The sequence below is a fragment of the Heterodontus francisci genome, chromosome 24 (genome assembly GCF_036365525.1).
Source record: "Heterodontus francisci isolate sHetFra1 chromosome 24, sHetFra1.hap1, whole genome shotgun sequence".
In the NCBI taxonomy this organism is placed as follows: Eukaryota; Metazoa; Chordata; class Chondrichthyes; order Heterodontiformes; family Heterodontidae; genus Heterodontus; species Heterodontus francisci.
Genome location: NC_090394.1, coordinates 19,855,176 through 19,871,113, shown reverse-complemented (window position 1 = coordinate 19,871,113; position 15,938 = coordinate 19,855,176). Strand labels below are relative to the sequence as shown.

General features: G+C 43.7%; 1 non-coding gene across 1 annotated transcript; it reads left to right on the top strand.

Annotated features, from left to right (window-relative positions):
* The first annotated feature begins 1,494 nt into the window (after nucleotides 1–1,494).
* On the top strand, nucleotides 1,495–1,568 carry trnan-guu (transfer RNA asparagine (anticodon GUU)). Its single transcript has one exon. It is a non-coding gene; the product is annotated as a tRNA-Asn (tRNA).
* The last annotated feature ends 14,370 nt before the right edge of the window (nucleotides 1,569–15,938 follow it).

Here is a 15,938-nt window from a genome sequence, read left to right as displayed (position 1 = left end):
TAATCGTGGCCTCAACTCCACTTTCCTGTCTGTCCCACATAACCCTTGACTGTCTTGTAGATCAAAAATCTAACAGCCTTGAATGTCTCCACTGCTCTCTGGGGGAGAGATTTCCAAAGATTACCAATCCTCTGAGAGAGGAAATTTCTCCTCATCTCCATCTGAAATGAAAGACCCCTACTCTGAAACTATGCCCCGAGTTCTAGATTCTCCTATGAGGGGAAAGATCCTTTCAGCATCTACCCTATCAAGCCCCCTCAGAATCTTATATGTTTCAATAAGATCACCTCTCATTCTTCTGAACTCCAATGAGTATACGTCCAACTTGCTCAACCTTTCCTCATAAGACAAACCCCTTCATCCCAGGAATCAGCCTCGTGAACCTTCTCTGAACTGTTTTCAATGCAAGTATATCCCTCCTTAAGTAAGAAGACCAAAACTCAGTGCAGTCTCACCAATGCCCTGTATAGTTGTAGCAAGACTTCCCTACTTTTATACTCCATCCCCTTTGCAATAAAGGCCAACATTCCATTTACCTCCCTAAATACTTGCTGTACCTGCAAGTTAACCTTTTGTGATTTATGGACAAAGATACCCAGATCCCTCTGTACCTTTCTGTAGTCTCTCTCTAATATTTTAGATTTAGATTTTAGATTTAGAGATACAGCACTGAAACAGGCCCTTCGGCCCATTGAGTCTGTGCATACCATTAACCGCCCATTTATACTAATCCTACACTAATACCATATTCCTACCACATCCTCACCTGTCCCTTTATTCCCCTACCACCTACCTATACTAGGGGCAATTTATAATGGCCAATTTACCTATCAACCTGCAAGTCTTTTGGCTGTGGGAGGAAACCGGAGCACCCGCAGGAAACCCATGCAGACACAGGGAGAACTTGCAAACTCCACACAGGCAGTACCCAGAATTGAACCCGGGTCGCTGGAGCTGTGAGGCTTTTCTATTCTTCCTACAGAAGTGGACAACCTCACATTTTCACACATTATACTCCATTTGCCAAATTTTTGTCCACTTACTTAACCTATTTATATCCCTTTGTAGAAGCTTTGGCCTGGACTTTATTCTGGTGACTGGGGACCTGGTGGCAGGCCAGAAGGTGGGGGGAGACCCTGTCTTGGCCCTCTGTCGGACTCCGGTGCAATTTCACAGTGGGCGGCCAATTAACTGCCCGCTGTCGGGGTACCGTTCATTTAAGGGACGAGCTCCCACTACGCTAGCTACCAGCCAATCGGAGGGCCAGCAGCTCTGCAGTACCAGCAGCACCACCAGGAGTGGTGGCCACTGTTAGTATTGCAGGAGGCTCACAGTGAACAAGATGTCGAAGATTCTGGGACGCAGGTAAGTGGGGTTGGGGTTGCCAGGGCGAGTCAGGCAGACCCCAGCAAGGGGACAAGGGGGTAATGATTGGTGAGGGTGGGAAGGTCCTGCTGCAGAGGATTGCTTCCATTGGAGGGGTCCAAGCAGGAAGTCTCTGTGGCGCAATCGGTTAGCGCATTCGACTGTTAACCGAAAGGTTGGTCGTTCGAGCCCACCCAGGGACGTTGCACTTTTAGGGGGAGATGGTGGCGTAGTGGTAATGTCACTGAACTAGTAATTCAGAGGCCCAGGCTAATGCCCTGGGGACATGGGTTCAAATCCCACCACGGCAGCTGGTAGAATTTAGGGCAACACAGTGGCGCAGTGGTTATCACCGCAGCCTCACAGCTCCAGCAACCCAGGTTCAATTCTGGGTGCTGCCTGTGCGGAGTTTGCAGGTTCTCCCTGTTACTGCGTGGGTTTTCGCTGGGTGCTCTGGTTTCCTCCCACAGCCAAAAGACTTGCAGGTTGATAGGTAAATTGGCCATTATAAATTGCCCCTTGTATAGGTAGGTGGTAGGGGAATTGTGGGGATGTGGTAGGAATATGGGATTCATGTAGGATTAGTATAAATGGGTAGTTGATAGTCGGCACAGACTCGGTGGGCCGAAGGGCCTGTTTCAGTGCTGTATCTCTAAATAAATAAATAAAATAAATAAATCTCCTCCACAACACCCCCTCCCCCCCAGGCCACCAGGTCTCACCTGGCAGTATCTCCACAGGGCGGCAGGCTCCTCTGATCTCAGTAAAATGGGAGCAGAGGTGGGTAAGTGCTCTTAAGTGGCCTTTAATTGGCCACTTAAGGGTCTCAATTGGTCTGGGGTGGGAAGGCTGTTCTCTGCCTTAGCTGTCCCAGACAAAATGGCATGGGGCGAGAACAATGTTACCTGCACCTCTTGATCCCACCCCTTTCCATTTTGTGTGCCCCCTGCCTCCATTCCTATCTCCAATCCTGCCCTTTGTGTCCTTCTCACAACTTGCTTCCCACCTATCTTTGTATCATCAGCAAATTTGGCTACAATACACTCTGTCCCTTCATCCAAGTCATCAATATAGATTGTAAATAGTTGAGGTCCCAACACTGATTCCTGTGGCACTCCACTAGTAACAGTTTGCCAACCTGAAAATGGTCCATTTATTTTTGACTCTCTGCTTCCTGTATATTAACCTCTATCCATGCTAATATATTGCCCACAACACCAGGAGCTCTTATCTTGTGCAGTAACCTTTTATGTGACACATTACTGTATGCCTTTTGGAAATCCAAATACACCACATCTACTGATTCCCCTTTATCTTCTGCTTGTTACATCCTCAAAGAACTCAAATAAATTTGCCAAATACAATTTCCCTTTCATAAAACCATGTTGACTCTGCTTGATTGTATTATGATTTTCTAAATGTCCTGTCACTACTTCCTTAAGAATGGATTCCAGCACTTTCCCAATGACGTTAGGCTAACAGGCCTATAGTTTCTTGCTTTCTGTCTTACTCCTTTCTTAAATAGAGGTGTTGCATTTGCAGTTTTCCAATCTGCTGGGACCTTTCCAGAATCTAGGGAATTTTTGGAAGATTACAACCAATGCATCCACTATCTCTGCACTCACTTCTTTTAAGACCCTAGGAGGCAGGCAATCAGGTCCAGGGTACTTGTAAGCCTTGTTATGACCAAGTGAGGAAGGGGTCTCAGGCTGCCCTCTCGCCCCTTCTCTGGTTTGGCTCTAACAGCGTTCATCTCTTTAAATACAGTGATTTTAGCTTACCATCTCAGTGAGCCCTTGCTCACTGTTCCTCGAATATAATTACAAATGAACCAATCAGACAGGTTTTCTTGAGTTTAAACAAGAAAGATATTTATTTATTAACCTTATCACTCTAAACCAGTTAAAGTTACTAAAATATGCAACGCATCCAAGCTCACAAGCATACAAGAGGCATACACACACAAGTGGACACAGAGGGGAAGAAAGAGTTGGGAGGTTGAAGTAAAGTTGGTAATAAATGGAATGCAAATACTGGGTTGTAATGTTTTTAATTTAAGTCAAAGTTTTGGAGTCCTCACTGGGGGCCACGTGCACAATTTCAGGCTTGCTTCTCTGGTTCCAGAAGGCCAAAGGGAGGTTTCAACTGTTTGCTTGGTGGTCTTTTGTAAAGTTTTGTAGTCTTGAGGGTTAGGAGCTGCTACTGTGGTTTCCCTGGGACTTTGCTGGAGAGAGAGACAGAGAGAAACAGATCCTTTCTCTTGAAGTTCCGTTTTCATCTCTTTACGTTCTGAGGCACAAGTCACAAAACCTCAGTCTTACACCAACAGGTAGGTCATGTGACCATCTCTTCATTTGAAACAGCAGTTCTTGGAGGGTTGTTCGAATTTCGGAGTCTTTCAGACATAATCGGTCTGGGTGGTTTGGCTCTTACAAAGTCAAAGGGATGTCGATGTCTTTTGATTACCCCTACTGACAAACCAATCTTGCTAATTGAATCAGGGAGCACCCCCATTGTTCCAGCTAGACTGGTGATTTACTTCTGTCTCTCAGCCAGCCTTTGTCTTCTGCAAATGTGCAACTATTTTCTCAGCTGTTTGGTTATGCTTTTCAAACGTTATTTGCAATGTCCAGTAAAAGTTTCAAGCAGTGTTTCATATGACAAAATTAATACTTCCATTTGGGCATGTGTGATTTCGGTCACAGCCTTTAGTCCCATTAGTTTTCCCAGTACATTTTCTCTCGTGATGTTGATTGTTTCAAGCTCCTCCCTCCTTGTTGCCCCTTTTTGCCTTTTTGCTGTTCTTGGGATGCTTTTTTATCTTCCACTGTGAAGACAGATACAAAATACTTGCTCAAAGTCTGTCATTTCCTTATTTCCCATTATTAATTCCCCAGTCTCATCCTCTAAAGGAGCCAATATTTACTTCAGCTACTCTATTCCTTTTACATACTTGTAGCAGTTCTTACTGTCTATTTTTATATTTCTTGCTAGTTTACTCTCATATTCTAATTTCTCCCTCTTAATTTTAGTCATCCATTGCACGATTCTAAAATTTTCCCAATCTTCTGTCTTACACTAATCTTTGCAGCATTGTACATCTCTTCTTTCAATTTGATAACATCCTTAACTTTCGTAGTTAGCCACAGATGAATCATTCTTCTTGTAGAATCTTTCTTTCTCAATGGAATATATCTTTGTTGAGAGTTGTGAAATATCTCCCGTCTTACCTTTTAACCTTTTTCCCAGTCTACTTTAGCAACTCTGTCTTCATACCTTTGTAATTACCTTTATATAAGTTTAAGACACTAGTTTCGGAGTCAAGTTTCTCACTCTCAAACTGACTGTGAAATTCTATCAGGTTATGATCACTCTTCGCTAGAGGATCCTTTACTATGAGATCATTAATTGATCTCGTCTCATTATGCTTTAGCAGGGCTAAAATAGCCCATTTGCTGGTTGGTTCCAGAATGTATTTTTCTAAGAAACTGTCCCAAATACACTCCGTGAATTCCTCCTCAGTGCTACCTTTGCCAATTGGATCTTTCCAATCTATATGAAGATGAAAATCGCCCACGATTATTGCAGTACCTTTCTTACAAGTCTTACAATGTAGCTACTATTAGGGGGCCTATACAATACTCCGATCAGTGACTTTTCTCCCTTGTTATTTCTTATCTCCACCCAAATTGATTCTACATCTTGATCGTCCGAGCCAAGAACATTTCTCATTACTGTACTTATCTCATCCTTTAATACAGAGCTACCCCACCACCTTTTCCTTTCTTCCTATTCTTTCAGAATGTCAAATACCCTTGAATATTCAGTTCCCAGCCTTAGTCCCCTTGCCTTGCAACCATGTCTCTGGATTGGCTATCATATACCCCTTTATTTATATTTGTGCCATCAATTCATCTATCTCTTGGAGGGTTGTGGGGCTGGAGGAGATTACAGAGATAGGGAGGAGCAAGGCCATGGAGGGATTTAAAAACAAGGATAAGAATTTTAAAATTAACACATTGCTTGACCAGTAGGCAAAGTAGGTCAGCAAGCACAGGAGTGATAGATGAACGGGACTTGGAATGAGTTAAGACAGAGGCAGCAGAGTTTTGGATGACCTCATGTTTAGGGAGAGTAGAATGTGGGAGACCTGGCAGGAGTGCACGGAATAGTTAAGTCTGAGGTAACGAAGGCAGGAATGAGGGTTTCAGCAGCAGATGAGCTGAGACAGGAGCTAAGTCGGGCAATCTTACAGAGGTGGAATTAAGCGGTCTTAGTGATGGCACAAATAAAAGGTCGGAAGCTCACCTCGGGGTCAAATGTGACACCAAGGTTACAAAACAAACTGGCTTAATCTCAGACTGTTGCCAGGGAGACATATGGAGTCAATAGCTAGCAAAGAAGAGTTTGCAGTGGGGATCAAAACAATGGCTTCAGTCTTCCCAATATTTAACTGGAGGAAATCTTTGCTTATCCAGTATTGGATGTCGGATAAGCAGTCTGATAATTTAGCAACAGTGGAGGAGTCAAGAGAGGTGGTGGTGAAGTAGAGCTGGGTGTTGTCAGCATACATGTGAAAACTAACGCTGTGTTTTCCGATGATGTCGCCAAGGGACAGCATATGGGAGGGGGTCAAGGATAGATCCTTGGGCGACACCAGAGGGAACGGTGCATGAGCAGAAAAAGAGGCCATTACACTAGATAGATAAGAATAGAACCAGGTGAGAGCAGTCCCACTCAGCTGGACGACAGTGGAGAGGCGTTGGGGAAGGATGGTGTGGTCAACCATGTCAAAGGCTGTAGACAGGTTGAGAAGGATGAGGAGGGAATGTTTACCTTTCTCACAGTCACAAAGGATGTCATTTGTCAACAGATGGGTTTCAATGCAGGTAAGTGTGAGGTTATCCATTATGAAACAAAAAAGGAGTGATATGAGTATTTTTTTAAAGGGTGACAAGCTAGAAACAATGGAGATTCAAAGAGATTTAGAGGTCCATCTATACAGATCTCTAAAATGTAGTGGTCAGTGTGAAAATAATCAAAAAGGCTACTGGAATGTTAGCCATTATATCGAGAGGACTAGAACATAAGGCTGAGAAAGTTTTGCTACAGCTATACAATGGGCCTGTAAGAATATATTTGGAGTACTGTGTACAGTTCTGAGCATGCACCTTAGAAAGGATATAGTGGCCTTGGAAAGAGTGCAGCAAAGATTCATCAGAATGTTACCAGGGCTCCAAGGGTTAAATTATAAAAGAAAGACTTGCAATTTCAAAGTGCCTTTCACAACCATAGGACCTCCTACAGCCAATGAAATGCTTTTAAAGTGTAGTTACTGTTGTAATGTAAGAAACGCAATTTGCGTACAGCAAGCTCCCACAAACAGCAATGTTATATGACCATATAATCCGTTTTTGTGATGTTGATTCAGGGGTGAAATAATAGCCAGGACATAAGGGATAACCTGGCTTTCTCCTCTTCAAAATAGTACCATGGTATTTTTACATCCACCTAAGGGAGCAGACAGGGCCTTGGTTTAATGTCTCATCTGAAGGATGACACCTCCAACAGTGCAGTACTCCCTCAGTGCTGCACTGCTGTGTCAGGCCTTGCTCTTTGTGCTTATATCCTAGAGGAGGACTATGAACTCATAACCTTCTGACTCAGAGGCAAGAGTGCTACCAACTAAGCCACAGCTGACACCCCATTAGGAGGAGAGATTATATAAACTAGGCTAGTATTCCTTGGAATATAAAAAGTTAAGGGGTGATTCGACTGAGGTTTTCAGGATTTTAAAAGAAATTGCTCGAGTAGAGAGAATCTTTTTTATGCTGGTGGGCGAGTCTAGGAAAGAGGATGTTATCACAGCCAGGGCATTCAGGAGAGAAGTTAGGCAACACTTCTTTACACAAAGGTTGGCAGAAATGTGGAACTCTCTCCCACAAAAAGTAGTAGATGGTAGCTGAATTAACAATTTTAAATCTGAGATCACTAAGTTTTTGCTAGCCAAAGATATTAAGGGATATGGAGTCAAGGCAGGTGGATGGAGTTAGGATATAGATCAGCCATGACCTGAATGAATGGCAGAACAGGCTTGAGGATTTGAATGGCCTATTCCTGTTCCTATGTAACTTCAACAAGAAATTGAGGAAAGGCAAATTTTACTAAACTGAGATTTGGCAAAAGTGGACCGGAACAGCCACTTGAAGCCAAAGAGCATACAGAGTCAGATAAGGCAAATAAAGAAAGCTTATATCAGATGCCAAAAGCTCAATACTTCAGAAAGCTTGGAGGAGTATAGAAAGTGCAGGGATGAAATTAAAAAGGAAATTAGGAAAGCAAAGAGAGGGCATGAAAAAAAACATTTGAAAGTAAAATCAAGGAAAACCCAAAGATGTTTTATAAATATATAAAGAGCAAGAGGATAACTGAGGAAAGAGTAGGGTCAATTAATGTCCAAAAGGTGACTTGTGCGTAAAGGCAGAAGACATGAGTATGGTTTTTAATGAATACGTTCCATCTATTTTCACATAAGAGAGGGACAAAGCAAACTTTGTAGTTAAGGAGGAGGAGTGTGAAATAATCGATGGGTTAAACATACTGAGGGAGGAAATATTAAGGTGTTTTGCATCCTTGAAAATGGCTAAATCACCAGGCCCGGATGAAACGTATTGCAGGCTGCTAAGGGAAGAAGGGAAGAGATAGTAGAGGCTTGACCATCAATTTCCAATCCTATCTGGCTACAGGTATGGTGCTGGTGGAATAGAGGATTGCTAATGTTGTACTATTGTTTAAAAAGTGAGGAAGGGATATCTCAAATAATTACATGCCAGTCAGCCTAACCTCAGTGGTGGGCAAATTATTAGTAAAAATTCTGAGACAGTATAAACGTCATTTAGAGAGACACGGATTAATCAAGGACAGCTGGCATGGATTTTTTTAAGGGAAGGTCTTGTCCGACTAACTTGATTGAATTTTTTGAGCGAGTAACAAGGAGGGTCGATGAGGGCAGTGCATTTGATGTATTCTACATGGATTTCAGCAAGGCTGTGACAAGGTCCCACGTGGAAGACTGATCAAAAAATAAAAGCAGGTGGAATCCAAGGGTAAGTGGCAAGTTCGATCCAAAATTGGCTCAGCGGCAGGAAGCAAAGGGTTAATGGCGACGGGTGTTTTTGTGACTGGAAGGCTGTTTCCAGTGGGGTTCTACAGGGATCAGTACTGAGTCCCTTACTGTTCATGGTACATGAGTTAGACTTAAATGTTGGGAATATGATTAAGAAGTTTGAAGGTGATACAAAAATTGACCATGCACCTGATAGTGAGGAAGAAAGCTGTAGATTGCAGGAAGATAGCAATGGACTGGTCAGGTGGGCAGGAAAATGGCAAATGGAATTCAATTCAGAGGAGTATGAGATAATGCATTTGGCTATGATTCTGAGAAGTGTAGAGGAACAGAGGGACCTTGGAGTGCATGTCCACAGATCCCTGAAGGGAGCAGGACAGGTAGATAAGGTGATTAAGAAGGCATACAGGATACTTTCCTTTATTGGCCGAGGTATAGGGCTGAATTATACCAGCCCCTCGACACCATGGGTCGTGGCAGGGAGGCCCGTAAAATGCTAGCGGGAGTGGCCCGCCATGACCCAGATGCCGAGAAGGCCCCGCTGGATATTAGTGGCAGCGGCGAGGCCTCGGTGCGGCACTCCTGCATTGAAATATTATAATGAGCATAATTAAAATGTAAATTAACTTACCTGCAGATGGCGACCGTCCTATGTTGATTTTACAGCCAACCGGCCGCAACATGTGCACATTCGGAACTCCATTGGAGTTCCAAGACAAAACACTGGTGGAGAGGGGAGAGGAATAAAATTATCAGGGCAGGTGGTGTGAGGGAGCAGGGAAAACTACTCCTATTGGTTGTGGGAATGGTGGGAAGGGGGTGAGGGTCAAAGATACTGGACGTCGGGGTGGGGGGAATGTCCGGAATTTCAAAAAGTGTATTTATGTGTTGAGGACTCAGTGGGGGGGGGGGGGGGGGGGGGGGGAGAGAGGGGATTCAATGTTGAATTAAACATTTATTAATTATTTTAATTACACCAGCACCTTTAAATATGATTAGATTATTAGATTAGATTAGAGATACAGCACTGAAACAGGCCCTTCGGCCCACCGAGTCTGTGCCGACCATCAACCACCCATTTATACTAATCCTACACTAATCCCATATTCCTACCACATCCCCACCTGTTCCTATATTTCCCTACCACCTACCTATACTAGTGACAATTTATAATGGCCAATTTACCTATCAACCTGCAAGTCTTTTGGCTTGTGGGAGGAAACCGGAGCACCCGGAGGAAACCCACGCAGACACAGGGAGAACTTGCAAACTCCACACAGGCAGTACCCAGAATCGAACCCGGGTCCCTGGAGCTGTGAGGCTGCGGTGCTAACCACTGCGCCACTGTGCCGCCGCAGAGCCCCCGCGATATTATCCGGGGGCCTCATTAGCATCGCTGCGCCGAGCCTCCCCCCCGATGTTACGTGGGGAGAGGCGGAATATTCGGCGCAGTGAGGAACCCTTTGACAGCTGTGCAGCAGCTGCTCGGGCCCTATTTTAAGCGCCCCAGCACCTGCCTCCTGACAGCAGTCAAAGAATACTTACCTGACTGCTGAAGAGTGGGGCTGCTGTCAATCTGGCAGCAAAGCAGAAAGTGCTGCAGAAATCCAGCAGGTCAGGCAGCATCTGTGGAGAGAGAAGCAGAGTTGTCCAAGTTCACAGACCTGAAAGTTAACTCTGCTTCTCTCTCCACAGATGCTGCCTGACCTGCTGAGTGACCCCAGCACTTTCAGCTTTGCTGCCACATACTTACCCCGCTGTGTCCCAGTGTCCTGTGAAGTTGTGATCCTCTTCTCCCACTCAAGTGTAACATTCCTTCTTGTAGGCGTGCTGCACCTGAAGGGCATGAAGCCCTTTAAAAATGGCGCCGGTGCCAGCCACTGAGCTACATGAGCCACCATTGAGCAGGAGATCGGCATGCTGAAAGAGTGCCTCCAATGCCTGGATGGATAGGGTGATGCCCTGTACTACGGGCCGAAAAGGCAAACTCCTTTCTTTGCTGCTCTGCACAACTATGCACCCAATAGGGGCCAGGCCTGGCATGATGAGGAGAGACGTCAACTGGATTCCTCCTCGGACTATGAGGATGCTGAGGACCTATAATATGAAAGACACATGGGAGGGCAGATGGCACCCAGGCTCTGCACGCAGGGCTTTCAGTGAGCTAGGGATGTACAGCAGTGGCTTATCAGACAAAGGCTGTTTGCTCTATAGGAACTGACATGAGCTCTGCAAGCCACACATCACCCTCGCTCACCTGCTGTGCACCAGTCCACATCTGCAGCATCCCTGTGTAAACCATTATAGGCAGCAGCTGACTGAGCCAATGTCCATGTCACTGCATCTGTGGAGACGCTCATGAGTAATGGTGGCATGGCAATGATGTTATTGCATACGTTGGCTCTCCTGAAGGGTCAACGGTGCAAAGGGATATGACATTGGTGCTACATGCTGGCACACATCATTCACACAGAGAAAAGGACACACGTTGGTGAGGAACATTTAGTGAAAGACGTATTTACATTGCTGTGACACCCATGTATTCCCATTTGTGTCAATGTGTTCTCTGTAAACCTCTGTAATATCTTTTATGGTCTATTTAAGTCTCACGTCCTGGAATGTGCAAAATTAAGAATATTCACCCAGGTGCAGCACGCCTACAAGAAGGAATGTTACACTTGAGTGGGAGAAGGGGATCACAACTTCACAGGACACTGGGACACAGCGGGGTAAGTATGTGGCAGCAAAGCTGAAAGTGCTGGGGTCACTCAGCAGGTCAGGCAGCATCTGTGGAGAGAGAAGCAGAGTTAACTTTCAGGTCTGTGAACTTGGACAACTCTGCTTCTCTCTCCACAGATGCTGCCTGACCTGCTGGATTTCTGCAGCACTTTCTGCTTTGCTGCCAGATTGACAGCAGCCCCACTCTTCAGCAGTCAGGTAAGTATTCTTTGACTGCTGTCAGGAGGCAGGTGCTGGGGCGCTTAAAATAGGGCCCGAGCAGCTGCTGCACAGCTGTCAAAGGGTTCCTCACTGCGCCGAATATCCCGCCTCTCCCCACGTAACATCGGGGGGGAGGCTCGGCGCAGCGATGCTAATGAGGCCCCCGGATAATATCGCGGGGGCTCTGCGGTGGCCGCTAAATCCGGGCGACGCGCTGAGTTGAAAGGGCGCCGCCGCAGACGGTGGTGCCCCGGTAAAATTCAGCCCTCTTTAGGCTACAGCTAGAGTACTGTGTACAATTCTGGTCACCGCATTACAGGAAGGATGTGATCTCACCAGCAAGGGTACAATGGAGATTTATGAGATGTTGCCAGGGCTAGAGAATTTTACCTATGAGGAAAGACTGGATAGACTAAGATTGTTTTCTTTGGAACTGAGGAGGCTGAGAGAAGATTTAATTGAAGTGTATAAAATTATGAGGAGCCTGGGTGGAGTGGATAGGAAGGACATATTTCACTTAACAGAGAGGTCAATAACCAGGGAGCATAAATTTAAAGTAGTTGTTACAAGGATTCGAGGGAAGTTGAAGAGTAATTGTTTTCACCCGGAGGGTAGTGGGGGTCTGGAACTCACTCCCAGAAAGGGTAGTTGAGGCAGAAATCCTCATCACATTTTTTTAAATACATGGATGTGCACTTGAGGTGCCCTACAAGGTTACGGACCAAGAGCTGGGCGATGGGATTATGCTGCATAGCTCTTTCTCAGCCAGCCTGGACGCAATTGGCCAAATGGCTTCCTTCTCTACCTTAAATATTTCTATGTTTCTATGAAGTTTAGGCTGTTTTTATGGTGTTTCTGCAGCTCCTCCACTGTTGTTATAGTGGATGAACAAGAGAATTTCAAAACTAAGATTGATAGATTTTTTATTAAGCAAGAATATTGAGAGTTACAGAGCCAGGTCAGGTAGATGGAATTGAGATACAGATCAGCCATGATCTCACTGAACAGGCTCGAGGAGCAGAATGTTCTATTCCTGTTCCTGTGTTCCTAGAACCCTTGCTGGGGTTCACCCTTTGTCAGTCTATAAACACACTTATACATTTATGCTAGTGCAATATCTATAAAGCAAAGCATGGCTAGCATAGCAAAATATTAATATGGTACAAGGCCTTCACAGTCTGGTCAGTGAAACAGGGTTTTCAACTACAACGCTGTGCCAATTTCCCAAAGCTTTGTACAACTGACCTATAGCAGGGCGGTGACTTACTAGCTGCTTGAGAAATTATTATTAACATTGAGTGATTTCTTATCATTCTCTGTAATAAAATCAGGTTGCACAAAATCACTTTGGTCTGCTATTTTAATTAAAATCTACAAGAAATAATTTTATAAGAGTTTTCATTATGTTGGATCTTCATTTGTTGTTCATTAGAATGTATAACTAAAATACATATTTTACATTCATTTTCTAGGCCGACAGTTAAATGCTTTAAATGAGGTTAAAATTCATGAGAAATTATTTATTTAAAGTGGCTATAATTTAAAAGTTCTTATTCCCAAACCCCAGTAAATGATCATTAGATGGAGTAGATTGTTTTCAGGTTAAACCCACCAGGGATGTTAAAATACCCCCTCAAATTCCTGTGTGTGCTTCTCATATGTTCATATTGGATTCCTGTGTTCCCTTTGTATTTGCACATCAGATTCATGTATGCAATTTATGTTTACATCAATTGCTCTACATACTATTTATGTATTTGTATCTAATTGCTGCTTCAACAAAGTTGCATAAATTAATGGTTTAACTGATTATGACATCCCTTTTCTTAACACATAAAGTAAGTTGAGCTTAGAAACATTACCAAAGATGTGTTTATATTATGGTTGAATTTGTGCGGAACAGGATGAGATGTCTTTACTGAGGCATGGAAAGTGCTTCCACTTTTTGGACCCAGTACAGTCATCAACCACTTCCAGGTCAAATAAATCATTGGTTATGTGCGCAATGGCTTATCTTTACACTAATCCAGCAAAGTGTCTCACCTTTCAACCTCAGAAGAACACTCTTACTGTATAAGTGTAGAATTCCTTTATCCGTTCCAGTCTCACTTATTTTGTTATAAGCCTTGGATGTTAACCAAGGAAGTTTCAATATTAAGCACTTGTCCACTGGTCTGTGACTAAATTGATTCTCAGATGATGTCCATTCATTGCGTAGATAAGCAACTTGTTCTTGACAAAAATGTACATTGCCTAACCAGTAAAATCATTCATAGATTAGTGTGTACTTTCATGATCTGATCCTATTGGATCGTTGCCTGGAAAAGTTCATTCCTACCCTCTCAAGGCCGACAATGTCCAAGATTATTTCCCCTGGCACCATGATTTATTTTCTAAATTTAACTCTTTCAGTGCAAGCAAACAATATAGTTGTAGAAGAATTAAGATTCAGTTGTTAAAAGGATCAAAAAGTTAGCAGGTAGCACTAAACAAAAGTTACAACCATAATTACATTTAACCATATGCATTTAAGGACAACACATAATTAATGAGTGATAAAGTTATGAATGTATGACTTGTTCGTACAAAAGTTTTTTTGTCGTCTAAGATGAAAGATGTTAATGTGTCAACGTCAAGGACTGGCAGTTCAGGTACATTGACATTGCCAGACTGACACTAGTGAAGGCTTTGCCATCAGCAGCAAAACATAATGTAAAGAAAATTTTAACATTGTAGCTAGTAGCTTTAAACAGCAGCATCCCAGAGGTATTTTCAACCAGAAATAGAATGGGTGAGGCTCGTGAAGTGGTGCTCATCCTGGGCACAATTTGTCTTTGAAGCAAATTAGATTAACCTGCGATTCAGTCAAGCTCAAAAATTGAGCAATTGCCTTTGCACAAAGTCCCAGGAATAGCCAATGATATTTTCAAGGAAAGAATACAGCAGCATTATTGTAAAGCTGATTTTAGTTATTGGGTATCTGGTGATGCATTCAGTTGGATAAATGACGTCAGAGGATTCAAACGCTAGTAGCCGATAATTTGCTGCTTCATCTTTTTGCGGCACTTACTTCAGAATCCCTCAGGAAGAAATTATTGCCTTCATTTTGTTCCTTATTTCCAATTATCAACTTGGTGAAGCCCTTCACAAATAGGCTTTTTTTTGCCGATTACACCATATTCTTATCTGGAAGCCAACTAGCCATTGAAACACTGTAAGAGTGGACTATCTATTAGAATATTGTTCACCATGTTAGCAGTTAATCTCCTTCCTTCTCTGGTTCACAACACACTTCGAGTAAGCATAAGACACTCGATAGTGTAGGAAAAACTACTTCCCTCAGACAAGACTTCCTGATGTAACCTGCAGAAGAACAAGTTTTATTATCTGTTATTTTTCTATGATACAGTTAATGGATCCCTCTACCTATGTTTATTCCCCTTGCCCTAAAGCTAGACCTTCATCACTCATGGGTGAGTTTATTACTGTCATATGTTTCCTTGCAAAAACATTTTTCATAAATAATACTTAGGGCGAGATTTTAACTTAATGAAAACCCATTCACTTTTAGAGAGTTAAAATTGGGTCCTTAGACTCTAAAAGCAGCAGATAGGTTGGAGTTAAATTTTTTAAGCCCCGAAAATGGGCATGGTGATTGTGATGTGTGATAAACCCACACCTGATGAGTGGAATTCAGGCAGCACACCAACTTCATGTTGCCTGCTGATTATAATGATTTGTGCGTGCAACCAGTTCTCCCCACACTGTTCATTGGCTGCATGCAATAGCAGGAGATCCAATATCATGAGTGGCTAAAGATAGCCTGAACCTCTTAAAGGGGAGGTGCTATGTGGCTGCAGTAGGTGCTGGGACTCATTCTACGAGTCTGACCTGGAAAACAGTAAAGAAAGGCTGACCATGGGAGAGCAGAGACACTGCACCACTTGGCTGAAGAGGTGGAAAGAAGGAGAGATATCTTGTACTCTTGTGTGGAGGAGGCCCTCCAGACACATACTCAGAAGGCAGTGGCAACAGATAGCAGAGGAGGTCAATGCCAGGACTATAGCTCCAAGAACATGGATGCTGTGCAGGAAGAAATTCAATGACCTCACACGAGTAGTCAAAGTCAGTGAATGCATCTTCAAATGTCACATCCAATCAACGACACCACTAGCCTCAGCCACTGCTCAATCCAACACACCCCACCACACATCTAACAGCCATCTTAATCAAGGCGTACGCAACCCTAACATGCATATGCTTTACCTCACTCTCCCACACATTGTTGCAAGCCTCAAATACACAACTCACAGCTTGCACAAACTGAAAGCTATTCAGCCAAGGCAGCCACATCACCCAAACACTGACACACTTCTCACGCACTTGCAGGTGGTGGCCACAACTGCAGGCAGCAGGAACTAACCAGAAAGGGAGAGGCACACCTGCAAGTTCTAACCCCCATGGAGGATATGACATTGGCCAATATGGAAAAAGCCATTGCTGAGGC